This window comes from Plecotus auritus (genome assembly GCF_963455305.1).
Source record: "Plecotus auritus genome assembly, chromosome: 9".
Classification (NCBI taxonomy): domain Eukaryota; kingdom Metazoa; phylum Chordata; class Mammalia; order Chiroptera; family Vespertilionidae; genus Plecotus; species Plecotus auritus.
This window is the reverse complement of record NC_137783.1, coordinates 48,221,672-48,237,987: the sequence shown is the minus strand read 5'-3', so window position 1 is coordinate 48,237,987 and position 16,316 is coordinate 48,221,672. Positions and strand designations below refer to the sequence as shown.

Below are 16,316 nucleotides of genomic sequence, written 5' to 3'. Positions count from 1 at the left end.
GACCTCTGCCTTCCCGGCTCCCGAGTCTCCGCCCGAGAGTCCAGACGCCCCCCACAAGAGCGTGGGTCCCCAGGGGCTCGCCTGGAACTGGGGTCCAGTGCAGTCAGAACTGGGGCTCAGTGCAGTCAGGAGCCTCTGACTCCCATCCACTAGGGAAAGCCTGTGGCAACCTCCGCAGCCTTTGTGCACACTGGCACGCGCGCGCTTTCAGTCCTCCGCCTTCCCCGGCTCCCGGGTCTCCGCCCGAGAGTCCAGACTCCCCCCACAAGAGCGTGGGTCCCCAGGGGCTCGCCCGGAACTGGGGTTCAGTGCAGTCAGAACTGGGGTTCAGTGCGGTCGGGGGCTTCCTTCCCCCTTCCACCAGAGAAAGTCAGCCAGGCTCTCAGCGCCCTTCCTCTCTGCGCGCACAAAGACCCTTTGCCGTACCTCCAATTCTCTGTGAGCTTTTCTCTTTCCTTCTAGTTGTAGAATTTCCACTCAGCCAGCTTTCCTGTGGTTCTGGATGGTGTCTGTTCTGTCTTTTAGTTGTAGTTTTGAAATTGTTGCGCGAGGCAGTAGTTTAGTTGTTTACCTATGCCGCCATCTTGGTTTCTCTCTCTCCAGAACACTTTTCTTTAGTCATTTGTTAATCTCTTTGGCACTTATAAGTAGATGAAAATGTGTAAATGTATGGTTAATTACCTGTTTAAAAACACTTCTCAAGTACAATATTTTACTTGCTTTTAAAGCTATTTCTCCTCCTCATTCTATATGAATAGAAGTTGCAGCATTAAGTTTTTACAAAGTTGCAGGAATAATTTAAAGATCATACTCAGGCCTATCCAGAGATTAAGAAGAATGGCACACTATTATAAAGAAATGATAAAGACTTGTCTCAGAGCAGGCCATCTTTGTCATCCAATATTGTGCCAATTACTGCTAATTCTTCTCAGAATTGGTCCTACTAATGATTCCTAAGTGGTGCTTCCATTTCTCTCCCCAAAGTAGCATTTTAAATAATTCTCAAACCCCCAACTAATTCCCACCCTCAGAAAGAATAGCTCATTAGGGGTCAAGTCTTACACTTTGCCAATTATGTTGAACTACTGATAGTTCTTCCACCAAACAATACAAGAATCTGTATCTTTGTTTATGAGACCAGAAGAAGATGGGAGATAATTCAGTTTAGGAACAATATCACATTGTATAGCTTCAGAGGATATATTCAAGTCTTTGTAAATGGCACCTGCTAGACTTGGCCTATTCATAGACCACAATACTATTTATATTTCCTCAGATGACCCAGAGTCAATATACAAACTGATCAGGCCATTGAAGTCAGTGAAGCAAGGCTGGTGTCATTAATTGTAAGGTATGTGAAGTTCATTTCAGATAATATAACTAAATGTTCTATATGAGTTATAATATATAAGTATTAGCAATTACTTTTTGTTTTACCATAGTGGCTACTGCTATGCAAAGAAAAAAAACACACCCCATAATCTGGTTAGCTCATTCCTAAAGCCTAGATTTTGAGCATTTGAGGGTTAGGTTCACATTTTCTGACATTAATACAATACCCTAAATACTTGGAGGGTGAAGACAACATACTGGACCACATAGGTGCCTTCTAATCCTTACATCAGGTGTCTTGGTTATAAAGGCCTGGAGACAGAAACATCTTTCACGCCTTCAGGGAAAGTGATGAGCACAAACTTTCACTTTCTTTAGAGCATTATGTGGCTGGGAAGTATGAAAATGTGAACATTTTATCTAGCATATTCCAAGGCTAGGAAGTCTTGGACTAAACATCAGATAACTTATTTTCTTGATTACACATTTACATAGTTAGTGGGAAGAGATGGGGATAATTATTGAAACCTAGCAGAAAGCCCACTATATTAGGTACTTAATAAATACTTGGTGACTGTCAGTAGAATTTAAAAGACTCCTAAGCTAGCACTCAAGTATATTTTCTGGTAAACTATTTTTTACATGCTATTTTAACAAAATAGAAGTTCTGTATTCCTTAGTGGTTACCCTGAGGATTACAATTAACATTCTAAGTCTATAAAAATCTAGTTTGAATTGATACCAACTTAGCTTAATAGAATTCGAAAACTCTGCTCCCACAGCTCCTTCTCTCTTATGTTGTTGTTACAAATTACATCTTAATACATGTGTGCCCATTAACATATACTTAAAATTATTCCCTAATGTATTTGTCTTTTAAATCATGTATGACAAAAAGAGGAGTTCCAAACAAAAAATACATTAATACTGGCTATTACATTTACCTATGTAGTTACCTTTACTGGAGTTCTTTATCTCTTCAAATGGTTTTGAGTTACTGTCTAGTGTCCTTTCATGTCAGCCTGAATGATTCCCGTGAGCATTTCTCAGAGGGCAGGTCCATTTACTTGCAATGAATTCCTTTAGCCTTTGTTTAGCTGGAAATGTCTTAATTTCTCCTTCATTTCTGATGGACAGTTTTGTCAGAGACAGAACTTCTGTATTCCTAGGCCCATTTTTTTTTTCCAGCGGAGAATTATAATTACCAAAAACTAACTCATGAAGTAGATTCTTCACAATTCACAATGCATTTTTATTTATTGAAGATATAAGAAGGAAAAATTATAGTGTGGCCACAGATCAGTGTTGAACTCAAAACAGAAAAGCTTTTAAGAAGTTGGTTGTTGCCCTACCCCAGTGGTCGGCAAACTCATTAGTCAACAGCGTGGCAAACCGTGGCTCGCGAGCCTCATGTGGCTCGTGAGCCGCAGTTTGCCGACCACTGCTCTAACCAGTTTGGCTCAGTGGAAAGAGCGTCGGCCTGTGGACTGAAGGGTCTCAGGTTCGATTCTGGTCAAGGGCATGTACCTTGGTTGCGGGCACATCCCCAGCAGTGGGTGTGCAGGAGGCAGCTGATGTTTCTCTCTCATCAATGTTTCTAACTCTCTATCCCTCTCCCTTCTCCTCTGTAAAAAAATCAATAAAATATATTTTAAAAAAAGTTGGTTGTTGATTGTACTTTGATAATTAAATACACAAACCTATGATCCTTTAAGGCTCACCTAATTAGCATCAAATGAGTTTACTTAATTTCAGCTGTAAATTAAATGCATAATGTTTGCCTCATCTCAAAATAATTACATGTGCATTGTAATGTGAATTATGGAACATTAATTTGTAGTTTATCGATTACTCCCTAACAGAAACTGAGACTCATTAGGACAAAGTTATTATCATAGTAGTTTTGATAAATAGCTCCTAGAAAAGGTTCCTGAATAATGTTTGGAAACAAATTCTTTAATGGAAAGGTGTGCAAGTATCAAAATTGGTACTGCCCATTTATTGCAAAGCCCTAGCTAGCCTAGGAAAATGTGCTGCCTGAGATTCAGGTGAGAGGCATATATATGCTTATACCTCATTCTGCACAGAGCTAGGAATTTTTCAAGTTTTAAGTAGAGGCTATAATTACTTCTTTAAAAAGAAAAAGGGTCTTTCGCATAATGAATAATTACAGGTCAAACTCTTACCTCTAACAAACAAGTTCTTAGCATCCCTCAGATAGAGGAAATGATAGGTTGACTAGCATGTTAAGAAAGTTTCTGCTATGTTCATTATACCCAAGAATCACTAAACAGGGAGCAAAACTCTCTATCTTCCTCTGTTATAAGAATAGTTTACTATAGCAGCTTTTTTTCTTCCTTATGATATTTTAAAAATCTGACAAAAGGAAGATAAACAATCCAATCAAAAAATGGGCAATGGACCTAAATAGACACTTTTCAAAAACGGACATACAGAAAGCTGAGAGACATATGAAAACATGCTCAAAGTCACTAATCACCCGAGAATGCCAATCAAAACAACAATGAGGTATCGTCTCACACCTGCCAGAATGGCTATCATCAACAAATCAACAAATGACAAGTGCTGGAGAGGATGTGGAGAAAAAGGAACCCTCCTTCACTGCTGGTGGGAATGCAGACTGGTGCAGCCACTGTGGAAAAAAGTATGGCGTTTCCTCAAAAAATTAAAAATGGAACTGCCATTTGACCCAGTAATACCACTTCTGGGAATATATCCCAAGAAAACAGAAACACCAGTCAGAAAGTATATATGCACCCCTATGTTCATAGTAGCACAATTTACAATAGCTAAGATTTGGAAACAGCCTAAATGCCCATCAGCAGATGAGTGGATTAGAAAACGGGTATATTTACACAATGGAATACTATGCTGCTGTAAAAAAGGAATTCTTACCATTTGCAACAGCAAATGGATGGAACTGGAGAGCATTATGCTAAGTGAAAGATAAATACCACGTGATCTCACTCATTTGTGGAATATAAAGAACATTATAAATTGATGAACAAAAATAGATACAGAGGCAAAGAAGCATCAAACAGACTGTCAAATTACAGCAGGAAGGCAGGGGAGGGTTGTGGCGGGGGGGTAAGAGATCCACTGAAGGACTTGTATACATGCATATAAGCATAACCAATGGACACAAGACACTGGGGGGGGGGGGCATGTCCTGGGGGGGGGTAGGGGAGGCTTGGGGGAGGTCAATGGGGAAAAAAGGAGACATATGACATATGTACTACTATTTGTAATACTTTAAAAAATAAAATAAAAATAAAAATCTGAGAAGGTACGAAAATTTGCTGCTAGAAAATCCATGGAGAATTATTAAAAGCATAAATACAGGGGGGTGGGAATGGCTGGGAGAGGTCAATGGGGGGGGGGAGGAGACATATGTAATACTTTAAACAATAAAGAATTTAAATTAAAAAAAGAGAAAGAACTGGCAAAAACGTAAACACAGAGTAATCATGGGGGAAAATATTGTAACTCTAGAGGTTTTTTTTTTTTAAGGAAATGACTATGTTGATCAATTGGGAAGAAGAAGCCCAGTTCAATTTAGTGCCTTTAATTTTTTGTTGGGGTGTAGAGCGGGGTGGGCAGGAAACTTAACCACCAATAAAAATGTTTCAAATGCAATGTCATGAATAGGCCTTACATTTTCCTTAAATATAAAATGGATTTCAGTCACAATATATAAGTTTCATGTTTAAAAGAGAAGAACTTTTCAGATCAGCCCGTTTCCTACTGTCTTTAAATGCACCCATTATTTTTCACATTTTCGTTTTCCTGCTCTATTGTGAAGCAATTCCCACTGACCATACCTATATCTCTTACTGAACTTATGTTATTTCCCTGCATTTTTCTTGGATATTTTGCACTGTGTGCCAAAACAAACTCTCTGCTGCCACAGAGCCCCAAGAATGAGCTTGGCTGCGTACTGTAAATGCTAACGTAGGTAGGAGCACCAGCGCTGTTAGGCTTGAAAAGCAACAGAGGTAAAAGCTGAGCAGACATATCAAGCTTCTCCTCTGCATTTGGAATTTCTAACTTTGGCCACCATAGCTTTTCCCCCCTCCTCACTATACTTACAGTTTTCTGCCATTTTCTCCCTTTAAATATAGAGACTGAGGGGGAAGATCTCAGCATAGTAATCCTGTTTTAATTTAGCCCAATTTTGGCCTTAAGCAAACATGTAATTACTCATGACTGATTTTAAAGAACATAACTGACTCTCATGTTCAATGGGTCTATGTTTGACTCTAACTAGTGGCTTCTTCTCATTTTTCACTGCCTTTCAGTCTTTTCCCTGTTATCTTAATCCCCAGTGACTAAGGAATCATAAACTGCCATTCTCCTACTACACAAAGTATCTGAATTATGCAACTTACATTTCAGGGGACTTAATATGATTAGTTTTGCATCATGTGTTCAAATTCAGATTAAATTCAGATCTCTCTGTAATAAATGACAAGATGCATGAGGGCAACCATAATTATACAATTATTGATGAAGTTCCTGTTGATAAACAATGCAAACATTAGGAAATACTATTTTGCAATTAAATGATGAAGAAAGCTGTTTACTGCCTTCCATTCTATCCTCTGTTAATAAGACTGAAGTTGCAGATGTTCCTGTATGCTGCATTGATGTTAAATGGTGCATGATGCTCTAGGTGGTTCCCATAACCTTGCTTTGTCTACTATGAACTGACTCAATTGATATGATAATAGAGAAAAGAGCTGGGCTGAACTGGCACAATTTGCATAGCCTTGAAATTTGCCATTATTGGACGGCCAACTGCTTCTAAAAGTTCTTGTTCAGTTGTGCCCACAACAGTGTATTAGACAAACAATATTTTGAAATTAAACACTCAGGTGGGGGCATCACTTATTAAAGCTTTTGTCCCATCAAACAAGATATTCGTCAATGCATTTCTAAAGCTAACAATAGGGAATTCTATGATCCTCTCTAGGATCAATTACTATTAGATTTAGTACAAAGAAAGCAGACATCATTCTTGGGGTTCACAAAAGGATAGCACTTGCAGCCTTTTAACACAGGAATTATATTTGGAGAAACATCTTTCTCCCTTTCATAAAACCTGTATTTCCATCTAATTATTATAAAATATATTTTAGATTTAGAAATAATAAAGTCTTCAATATTGCTCAATATTATACATTACTCATGAGAAAATTTATCATATGAGACCCTAAATAAGAATAGTAGGAATAGCTCTGATGTATGAAAATAAAATGATACACTAGAGAACCTCAAACACTGAAGAAAATCCCAGTTCATTCCATAAACATTTTAAATAGTAATAGGAGAAAAATACCATACCTATAAGGGAGAACAGAGAATCTCTGAAGTTAGAGATTTTAAAAAATTATTATTGTTTTAAAATATATTTTCATTGATTTCAGAGAGGAAGGGAGAGGGAAGAGAGATAGAAACATCAACAATGAAAGAGAATAATCAATCAGCTGCCTCCTGCACGCCTGACACAGGGGATGGAGAGGCAACCTGGACATGTGCCCTGACAGGGAAATGAACTGTGACCTCCTGGTTCATAGGTCCATGCTCAACCACTGAGCCACGCTGGCCGGGTCCGAGTATAGAATTTATGGGCATGTGATGAATGAAAGGATAAGATATCACAAATGTATCTTTAGTGGGTGGATAATTAAAAAATTAGGAGAATTTCAAATAAATGGGAAGAATGTAACTTAAAAAAAAAACCACCTGTAAAAATCCTAGAAAAGCTAATGCTAATGGAGGTGTAATATAAAACAGGAAACACAATTGGGCTGCCCTGTAATAACTAAGTGTCAATATTAAAGATTTAACTCCCCAAAGAACAAATTCCCATATGACTGGATGAATAAGAGATAGGATAAAGGAATTTAAAAAAAGAACAGATGAAAGAAACTGCACATACACAGAATTAATGTTTTAAAGAAGGGCAACAAGAACATTTTTAACAAACCCTATTCCTAAGCTTGATTCAGGTTTAAACAAAGTTTGTCTTGATTTTTTGTTTTCAGTTGGTTTAAATCCTAAATTACAATGAGACATTTCATTCTGAGTATTGTTTCAGTTCAAGAAGATTACAGTATAATAAACTTAAGGAAAATGGAGCCCCTTGTACACTGTATTCCCTGGCCCTCCTTACTGGGCTCATCTGTGTGGGAAAACTATAACCTGTTAATAAGGACTGTAGTCCCTTTCTGATTAATATCAGGCTTGGCCATGTGACTTGACTTCAGCTAAGGAAATGTGACAGGAAGTGATGCAACAGCTGTAAGAGCTACCGTGTAGTTCTTTCATCTTGTCTTTTCCCCTCTAATACAATGAGCATGCTCCTGATTGGGGCTGCCCTTCAGTGTTGGTCCTACAATGAAGAAAACATAAAGTAGTGCCTCAGCAAACACAGTGAAGAACAGGAATGTAAGTGAAGAATAAATATTTATTATTGAAAATCATTAAGATTTTGAGGGAGAGGAAACCAAGACGGCGGCATAGGTAAGCAACTAAACTGCTGCCTCGCACAACAATTTCAAAACTACAACTAAAAGACAGAACGGACACCATCCAGAACCACAGGACAACTGGCTGAGTGAAAATTCTACAACTAGAAGGAAAGAGAAAAGCTCACAGAGAATTGGAGGTACGGCAAAGGGTCTTTGTGCGCGCAGAGAGGAAGGGCGCTGAGAGCCTGGCTGACTTTCTCTGGCAGAAGGGGGAAGGAAGCCCCCGACCGCACTGAACCCCAGTTCTGACTGCACTGAACCCCAGTTCTGGGCGAGCCCCTGGGGACCCACGCTCTTGTGGGGGGTGTCTGGACTCTCGGGCGGAGACTCGGGAGCTGGGGAAGGCAGAAGTCTGAAGGTGCGTGCGTGCCAGTGCGCACAAAGGCTGCGGAGGTTGCCACAGGCTTTCCCTAGTGGAAGGGAGTCAGAGGCTCCTGACTGCACTGAGCCCCAGTTCTGACTGCACTGGACCCCAGTTCCAGGCGAGCCCCTGGGGACCCACGCTCTTGTGGGGGGAGTTTGGACTCTTGGGCCGAGACTCAGGAGTCGGGGAAGGCAGAGGTCTGAAGGCGCGCATGTGCGTGCAAGGGCAAGGCTGACAGGAAGCCAAGACTGAGACTCCACCCAATCCAAGTTGAGCACAGAGGCTATTGCAATTTGGCAAGTCTAATCCTATAAGGCTGTCTCCAGCACCGAACTTCTCCCAGCATAGACACAGCTGATCCTTACAGCCAACTGGCCTGGAGGTCAATTCTTCCCAGTGATACCAACAACAATCAAGACTTAATTACAACAAGGCTGTACACACAGTCCACAAAGGGGTGCACCAAGAGTGTCCACCTCAGGTTAACTGGGGAGGCCGACCCACTGGGCCATATTGGAAACCTAGCACACAAATCTACCTTACCAACTCAGGGAAGCAGTGAAAATGCGGCGTCCAAGAATCAGATCACAAACGAAAGAAATGGAGGAAAACAAACGACTGGATATAGAATTCAAAACCACGGTTATAAGGCTTTTTAAGAATATCCTAGAAAAGGCCGATAAATATAACGAGACCCTCGAAGATATGAAAAAGGACCAACTAGAAATTAAACATACACTGACTGAAATAAAAAATATTATACAGAGACCCAAAAACAGACTAGAGGAACACAAAAATCAAGTCAAAGAATTGAAATACAAAGAAGCAAAAAACACTCAACCGAAAAAGTAAAAAGAAAAAATAAAATCCAAAAAGTTGAAGATGGTGTAAGAAGACTCTGGGACAACTTCAAGCGTACCAACGTCAGAATTATGGGGGTGCCAGAAGAAGAGAGAGAGCAAGATACTGAAAACCTATTTGAAGAAATAATGACCGAAAACTTCCCCCACCTGGTGAAAGAAAGAGACTTACAAGTCCAGGAAGCACACAGAACCCCAAACAAAAGGAATCCAAAGAGGACCACACCAAGACACATCATAATTAAAATGCCAAGAGCAAAAGACAAAGAGAGAATCTTAAAAGCAGCAAGAGAAAAACAGTTAGTTACCTACAAGGGAGCACCCATACGACTGTCAGCTGATTTCTCAACAGAAACTATGCAGGCCAGACGGGAGTGGCAAGAAATATTCAAAGTGATGAATAGCAAGAACCTACAACCAAGATTACTCTACCCAGCAAAGCTATCATTCAGAATTGAAGGGCAGATAAAAAGCTTCACAGATAAGAAAAAGCTGGAGGAGTTCATCACCACCAAACCAGTATTATATGAAATGCTGAAAGGTATTCTTAAAGAAGAGGAAGAAGAAAAAAGTAAAGATAAAAATTATGAACAACAAATACATATCTATCAACAAGTGAACCTAAAAATCAAGTGAATTAAAAACCTGAGGAACAGAATAATCTGGTGAATATAATAGAATCAGGGGCATAGAAAGGGAGTGGGCTGATAATTCTCAGGGGAAAGGGGTATGGGGGGTTCATGAAGAGACTGGACAAAAATCATACACCTATGGATGAGGACAGTGCAGGGGAGGTAAGGGCCGAAGGTGGGGTGGGAACTGGATGGAGGGGAGCTATGGGGGGAAAAAGGAGAAACAATTGTAATAATCTGAATAAAGATTTATTAAAATAAAAAGAAATAAATAAAGTAAAAAAAAAAAAAGATTTTGAGGGTTATTTGTTAGGTTTAGCCTAACCTGGTTAATAAATATAAAAAGGGGCAATACTATGATTTTTAATCCTAACAGAATTCAAAATTATGAGATAAAGGCTATAGAATAACTGCTTATTTAAATTTGAGAAGGCCTTCAGTTTGTTTGAACCAAAATATGATATTAAACATTCAAGAAGTGCTCTTAAAGAGCCTCTGGATCAATGTGGTACACATGATAAAATGTGCCGATGCGGATGCCCTGGTCATGATTATCCCTGTTCCTTAACAGCTTTCTAAGCAACCTAGAAGGACAGAGAAATATTAATATGAGTTTTAAGTACGTTCTAGGGGCTTTTGATAATGGCAGAGTAGGTAATTTAGACCAACTGTCTCATTAAGACCAATCAGAACATCTGGACAAAATGTAGCTTTAAAAAATGTGCTTGAGGCATTTGAGGCCTAACAAAAGATTAAAGAATTACCAGGATAGGATATAACAGATGATGAAAACCAGAGGGGTGAGCCTGGTGTTTGATGCTGCTGGGAGGACAACACTGGGAACCTAGAGCCTGTCAAGACAGAGGGCCCTGGTAAAACCTCCTCATCTTAGGCTGGGAACCCAAAAGCTGCACCTAGACTTAAGGGTGAACAGGACATCTATAAATAGGCCTAGGCAATGGACTATAACTTAGCTTCCAATCATCTAAATTCCTAAACTCAAATCAAGATGACTAGTCTGGCAGTATTCCTGTGCCTCCCTAAAGCAAACACGTTTCATCTTATGCTTCAAGTTATTTTTAGAAGGAATTTTACAAATACAATGTATGTTCACAATAAAAAAAGTAACATAAGGAGGCAAGCAAGAAATTAAAACCAGCAGAAATTATGCAACAGAAAGTAGCCCAAAGTGGTTCCAGATATTGAACTTATCAAACAGAAACTTTGAAATAACTATGCTTACTGATCAAGAGTTAAAAATAAAACTGAGAATTACAGTAGAGAACTAAAAACTATAGAAAATAAAAACTGGAATTAAGAGCTCAATAGGTTTAAATGGAAATTAAAAAGAATTCAATGTATAAGTTTAACAAAAACATACAGTTTAGAGAAGAATTAGTGAACTGGAAGATAGATCAGAAGAAAATAACCACGATGAAGCACAGTAAAGATGGAGAAGATGTATTTTACATTGTTCCTAAAGTGGGATGAGGACCAATGGACAGAAGTTACAAGAAGGAAAATTTCTGTTCAACAGAAGAAAAAACTTTCTTACAATGTAGGTTTTATAAAACTGAAATGAATAGATCAGCTGGTAGTGAATGTTTTAGAGAGGGACTGCCTTTGAATTGAGTTGGGACTGATTTAAAATGATCCCTATCCTTAGGGTTTTATTAGAATTAAGAGTTAACAGGGAGAAAAATTAAACTGAAGTGTCTCATGGAAAAGTTTGGGAAAGTATAGTAAGATTCCACATATGTAATATTATGTAATGTATGCATGCAAGCAATCAGTAGAATGATGTCTGGAAGACAATCACTAAAAATTGTTATATCTGAGTGGGAGAATTTCAATGGAGATTTTTATATATGGGAATATGTTGAGGATGCTAAAATCATGTGATCACAGCATTGCAACTAAGGATATTACATTAGAGTATGGATTCTCAAATGTTTTGGGCCCCTGTAATAATCTTAAAAGTGAGGATCCCAAATAGCTTTTGTTTATGTGACTTATATTTACCAATATTTACTTTATTAGAAATTAAAAGAGAATTTAAAAATATTTATTAATAAATCCATTACATTTTAACATATTTTATGAAAAATGATATATTCTAAATAAAAATACTAGTGAAGAGTGACATTTACATTCTTAGTGATCACTTTAATGTCTGGTTTAAAAAGACAGCCTGAGTATCATAATTGCTTCAGTATTCAATTTGTTGCTACATCACACATTATAAAGTCTCTGGAAAACTCTCCTGAAATAGAGAATCTAAAAGGCAAATAATGTTTTAGTGTTATTGTGAAATAGTTTTGACTTCACAGAAGAGACACCTTGAAAGTCTTGGAGACTTCCAATAGGTCCACAGTTTGAAAACTGTTGCATTAAAGGGCCCCGTAGCAGTCACCATACTGGGACCTATTGATATATTCACTCTGGACAAGCTGTAAGTGCAAGAATATGTCAGTTCTGCTATACTCACAGATGTATTTAACGGTATAAGCCAATAAAGAGTTAATGCTCTGCAGCTTAGAAAGTAAAGATACCAAACAGTGCTTAGATGAAAGAAAGCTGTCCAAGAATATTTTAGACCTTTCCAGGCAGATAAAGTGCCACTGTGTTGATCCTTTTATGCAATAATAGTCCCAAATTAATTATCCCAATCTATGATTGCTTTGTTGTTATGGCAAATAAAAGTAAAGTTTGATATAAATGCATTAGACAAACAAACTGAACTAGCAAGCAAAGTAGAGACAGACTCCTAGAGAGCAGGCAGACAGCTCTGGTAGGGTACTGGTGGTGGAGGGATTGAGCAAAAAAGAAAATGAATTAATGAATGAATGCACTAGACAAAGTAAAGTAGACCAGCTGAGACCTGACATGGGAGAACTAACAAGGATCTCCAAAATGAAACCAGACCGATTTCCACATTAGAATCCTGGTAACTGAAGACCTAGATACAAGCCCAACCCAAGACAGATGGAAATCTGAAGCCTGCCTAGCATGGTAGTTAACCCTTTTTGGAGAAACACACACACACACACACACACACAATGCTGCCCACATACTACCATAAATGGCATAATTTAGCCTATTTTATCAGAAACAAATTAACAAGCCACCGACCTCCACTCTTACTAGGTTCAGTTTTGAAGACATAAAAGTCCCAAGTGTTTTAGACACCATTTTCCTCCTTAATTGAAAGGCACAGGGTGTGTCTATTGCAGAAAATTTACTACAATGGTATGGTGGCTGGGGATAAAACCTGACATTAAAATATCCTATATAATAAAGAGCTACTATGCTAATTAGACCGAACAGCAAAACGACGAAGGCGGGGCTGCGAGGGCCGGCTGAGGCTGCACGGGCTGGCTGAGACTGCGAGGGGCTGTGAGGGCCAAGACCCTTGCACAGATTTCCTGCATTGGGCCTCTAGTAATTTTATATTTGACTAATCTTTTTAAAAAAGTCTGAGAGAATGGTCCCTTTTAAATAAGGTTTATATCCTATCCCCCAAAGAATTCTTTGATATTTGTATTACATCAATATCTAGACCAGGGTTTGTCCAACTATGGCCTGTGGGCCAAATCTAGGTGGCTGCCTATTTTTGTAAATAAAGTTTTATTGGAACACAGCCATGCCCATTTATTTCCATATTGTTACATATGGATGCTTTCACACTACAGAGGCAGAGGTAAGCAGTTGCAACTGAAATGCACTGTCTTGCAAAGCTGAAACTATTTACTATTTGGCCATTTACAGAAAGGCTGCTGACTCTTGATCCGGACATATAGTCCATTAGAACTGAAAGATACATTAGAGATTTTCTAGTCAGTCCTTTCATTTTACAGTTGAATAAAATGAAGGCCAGAGAACAGAAAAAAACAGTACACTGAGCACACAGAAGACAAGTGGAAACTTCCTAGCACATGGAATTCCCTCTGCTATTTCCTAGCTGCTCATTCCACACTAGGAATGCTCTGCCTCAAGCAAGAGTCCTGCCGAGTCTCTTAAAAGCCACATATGGTCTTGGCACAGAAATTGTTTTTTCAACACCTGGGTAACCAGGCTGTGTAGATCCCAGGAGTGCAGCAGTGCCCTCAGCATCAGCTCTAGCCAACCCCTGAGGAGTTAGATCTGAGAGAAAGCCACTTCCAAGGCCCTGCCTCATTAGTCCTTGTTGCCACCGATCTAGCTCAGAGAAAATTGATCCTTCCCTCATGCCTGCTGCACCAAGCCAGTCTTAGGGAAAGTGGTTTTGTTCATAGAGGATTTGTTAATTAAGTCATCACTATAATAATGAAACCCCAGAGCTTCAGCTACTAGTAGTCTATGCTACTTTAGGACAGCTAAATTTGTACTCTTAATTAAAAGGAGTATGTTATTTTAAAATTGATAATTAAAATATGTAAGTAAGAGATGGAAAACATAGTATTTATCATTTTATCCCCTAACATAATCACTCTTGCTATTTTGATTGTAATGGTAGACACCTTTATATTCTGATTTTTAATACTTATAGAAATATTTTCAAGTTTAAGTACTGAAGTTTCACATAATGAATAAACCCATTATGTAGGTTTATTTTTCATCTAACGTAATACATAAGTATAGTCTCAAATTGCTGCATTATTTGTAATGGTAAGTAGCATACTTTACTCATTATATTATAGTTGCTTTAAATTTTTATTTTTATACATAAACATGACATGAATATCTTCACATGTAGTCCCTCCCATATTTTGATTATTTAGATTAAATTCCATGAAGTGAAATTTATACTAATAGAAGGGTAATATGCTAATTAGACCGGGTTGACTGGACACCTTCTGGTCATCCTGCCTGCCTTCTGGACAAAGCCATGGTGGCAGGGGCCGAGTCAGAGGCAGTTAGGGGCGATCAGGCTGGTAGGGGAGGGCAGTTAGGGGTGATCAGGCCAGCAGGGGAGGAAAGTTAGGGACGATCAGGCCGGCAGGCAGGCAGGCAGGCGAGTGGTTAGGAGCCAGCGGACCCGGATTGCAAGAGGGATGTCCGACTGCCAGTTTAAGGCCTGATCCCGCAGGGGGGATCCTGGATTGGAGAGGGTGCAAGCCAGGGTGAGGGACACCCCCCCAACCCCTCATGCACGATTTTCATGCACCGGGCCTCTAGTCTATAATAATAAAAGCATAATATGCTAATTAGACTGGACAGCCAAACAACCTTCTGGATGTCCCTCCAGACAACCTTTCGGACAAAGCCACGGCTGAGAGGGCCGAGCCCCTTGAATGAATTTCGTGCATCGGGCCTCTAGTTAGTATATAAAAGGGTATAAAGACCACCACCTATTTATACTCTAACAATACTATAAGGGCATCTGACTGACCACACCCAAGCATCAAATAGCAATTTTTAAAAAAGATTCTCCTATATCACTTATCCCAATATGAATTTTTAAATAAAAGTTCAAATGTCTTCTAATCTTTCTAGGTTCTACCCATAGAATTACTCTTTAATAATTAGAGTTCACACTGGTCTCAACCACAGGCAAGATGACACTGTCAGAAAACCATTAATAGTCTGATTTTAAAAGAAAAGTTCATTAATAAAAGCAAAAGTGTACAAAGGTTAAAATAATTTTATTAAAAGCATTTATTATGACCTGGGGCAGTTGAGGCATTGATCTTTCTGCATCTCTCACAAGGAAAAAATATTCAAACTAATGTGGTATTGATAGTCTAAAAGCTGCTTAAAAGCCAGTTTAATGTCCAGTCCATAGATATCAACTCTCGAGAAAAATAATCATCCAGAATCACAAACACACATATACAAATCTGTATCTTAATGAAGTGTATTACTTTAACTATAGTTAAAAACCACTACACTCAATTCATCAGGTAGCCTAGATTACTTCAAGTTGTTTTATATACATTTTTAAATGGCTAACTCTTTAATATGGGTAATAGTGTAGGACTCAAGATATCATATCTGATCATTCTAAGATTAAATTCATTTCTTTTATTGCTAGCTCTATTGAGGCATGATTGGCACACAATCACCTGCATGTATTTAAAGTGTACAATTTGATAAGTTTGAATGTGTATACACCCATGAAGCTATCACCACAACCAAGATAATGAAGATATCCACCACTTCTAAAAATTTCCTGTGCTTCTTCATAAACTCCCACCTTTGCCTGCCTCCCAGTGCCCAGGCAACTGCTCATCTGGATCCATAGTATCAAAGTTTGACTTGGACTTCTAACCAATTACTCTGTAATGATTCAGGTAACACTGCCTGTACTTAGTGGGCTTTGTCTCCATAAATGGATATGTAATTTGAAAAACAGAAGGTTAGTTTCTAGGAACATTTCTGAACTAGATGCATTGGACCAACAGTAGCTTCACACATTCTGCTACATGCCAGTCTTCTGTGGAGATTGCTAGCCTTGTCATATATTAACACATAATTACAGACTTCCAGCATTAGCTGATAATTGGTAGTTCTTGAAACAACAGTATTTTAAAACAAATAAAAGAGGAATTAATTTGGTTATTTAGAACCAAATATTTGGAACATTCATAGCAAT

General features: G+C 38.7%; 1 protein-coding gene across 3 annotated transcripts in view; it reads right to left on the bottom strand.

Moving 5' to 3' along the window:
- Positions 1 to 16,316, bottom strand: part of ADK (adenosine kinase) — a 539,444-nt gene that overhangs the window by 71,086 nt on the left and 452,042 nt on the right. The gene's annotated exons all lie outside the window — the stretch shown is intronic.